Genomic DNA, 2397 nt, shown 5'->3' on the forward strand with positions numbered 1-2397 from the left:
GTTGTTGTAGTACCAGTCCCTGCTCACACTGTACCCAGGGGGTGGGCTGAGGCTCACTAAAGGTGCTGTATAAATGAACAGTAGTTGTTGTTGTAGTATCAGTCCCTGCCCACACTGTGCCCGGGGGGGGCGCACTGAGGCTCACGAAAGGTGCTGTATAAATGAACAGTAGTTGTTGTTGTAGTATCAGACCCTGCCCACACTGTGCCCAGGGGGCGGGCTGAGGCTCACGAAAGGTGCTGTATAAATGAACAGTAGTTGTTGTTGTAGTATCAGTCCCTCCCCACACTGTGCCCGGAGGGCGGGCCGAGGCTCACTAAAGCTGCTGTATAAATGAACAGTAGTTGTTGTTGTAGTACCAGCCCCTGCCCACACTGTGCCCAGGGGGCGGGCTGAGGCTCACTAAAGGTGCTGTATAAATGAACAGTAGTTGTTGTAGTACCAGTCCCTGCCCACACTGTGCCCAGGGGGCGGGCTGAGGCTCACTAAAGGTGCTGTATAAATGAACAGTAGTTGTTGTTGTAGTACCAGCCCCTGCCCACACTGTGCCCATGGGGCGGGCTGAGGCTCACTAAAGGTGCTGTATAAATGAACAGTAGTTGTTGTTGTAATACCAGCCCCTGCCCACACTGTGCCCAGGGTACGGGCTGAGGCTCACTAAAGGTGCTGTATAAATGAACAGTAGTTGTTGTTGTAGTATCAGTCCCTGCCCACACTGTGCCCAGGGCGCGGGCTGAGGCTCACTAAAGGTGCTGTATAAATGAACAGTAGTTGTTGTTGTAGTACCAGCCCCTGCCCACACTGTGCCCAGGGGGCGGGCTGAGGCTCACTAAAGGTGCTGTATAAATGAACAGTAGTTGTTGTTGTTGTACCAGCCCCTGCCCACACTGTGCCCAGGGGGCGGGCTGAGGCTCACTAAAGGTGCTGTATAAATGAACAGTAGTTGTTGTAGTACCAGCCCCTGCCCACACTGTGCCCAGGGGGCGGGCTGAGGCTCACTAAAGGTGCTGTATAAATGGACAGTAGTTGTTGTTGTAGTACCAGCCCCTGCCCACACTGTGCCCAGGGGGCGGGCTGAGGTCCACCTGCGCGCGCAGCCAGCTGCAGCTGAGCGGCCAGAGGCGGGAAGCTCGGATTCGAGAAGCTTCAGCCGGCCCCCGCTGTCCAGGGGAAGGCTGCAGCGGTTCCCCCGCGAGCGGGGGGCAAAGGGCAAAGGGCAAGGGGCGGGGCGCGGCGCGGCGCGGCGCTCTCCCGGGCTGGGTAAGGACGATCATTTTCTCAACAACCCCCCCCCCCCAAAACAACCAAGGGTCCGCTCGGGGGCGCGCTGGGGACCGTCCAGGCTCCGCTCGGGGGACGCGCGGGGGGGCGCTGCTGCCGGGTTACCATGGCGACAGGGTGACCATGGAAGTGGGGAAAAAGGCGGGAGGAGGCCATTCGGCCCCTCGAGCTTGCTGCTCCGGTCATGGCTGGTCATCGGAGCCTCCCCACCCCCTCCCACGAACTGTGTCCAACTCCTTTTATCCTCTACCGCCTTCTGTGACAGAGAGGCCATTGCACAGGCTCTGGGGTTACCCTCTGAATGTCTCCTCACCTCAGTCCTAAATGACTCCTCACCTCAGTCCTAAATGACTCTTCTCCATATCCTTACCCTGCAAGCCCAGAATCTGGGCTCCCCCACCATCAGGACCATCCTTCCTGCTTCACCCTGATAGAACTCAATAAATTCATCAGCCACAGCTTTGCCCATTCACTTCCCCCTCCCTACCATGCTTCTAAGCTCCAGCGAATACAATTTTAAAATAATACAATCCTGACCAATCTCGTTGGTTCAGTTTATCTTTTTAGAATAGAATCCCTTCAGAGGCTATTGAGTCCACATAACCCTCCCGATACTATCCCACCCAGACTCACCCTTCCCTATCCTATCCCTGCATTTCCTGTGGCTAACCCACCTAGCCTGCACATCCCTGGATACTATGAGCAATTTAGTGCAGCTCATCCACCTAACCTGAACACCTTTGGACTGTGGGAGGAACCTAGCACAAACCCACACAGACACGGGGAGAATGTGCCAACTCCACACAGATGGTCACTCAAGGCTGGAGTTGAATCTGGGTACCTGGTGCTGTGAAGCAGCAGTGCTAACCACTGCGCCATTGTGCTGCCCAATTTTAAAATTTAATTTATTGTCACGTGGATTTATTCCAAATAAGACCATAAGACATAGGAGTGGAAGTAAGGCCATTCGGCCTATCGAGTCCACTCCGCCATTCAATCATGGCTGATGCGCATTTCAGCTCCACTTACCAGCGTTCTCCCCGTAGCCCTTAATTCCTCGAGACAACAAGAATCTATCAATCTCGGCCTTGAACTGGACTTCATTGAGTTGTAGAA

General features: G+C 54.9%; 1 protein-coding gene across 2 annotated transcripts in view; it reads left to right on the forward strand.

Moving 5' to 3' along the window:
* The first annotated feature begins 1247 nt into the window (after positions 1-1247).
* recql4 (RecQ helicase-like 4) overlaps positions 1248-2397 on the forward strand; it is a 75764-nt gene continuing 74614 nt past the window's right edge. For both annotated transcript variants that reach the window (XM_043690894.1, XM_043690895.1), the window contains exon 1: positions 1248-1260. The gene's annotated coding sequence lies outside the window, so the exon portion shown is untranslated. The remainder of the gene's footprint in view (positions 1261-2397) is intronic.

Source organism: Chiloscyllium plagiosum, chromosome 5, assembly GCF_004010195.1.
Source record: "Chiloscyllium plagiosum isolate BGI_BamShark_2017 chromosome 5, ASM401019v2, whole genome shotgun sequence".
NCBI classification, from domain to species: Eukaryota; Metazoa; Chordata; class Chondrichthyes; order Orectolobiformes; family Hemiscylliidae; genus Chiloscyllium; species Chiloscyllium plagiosum.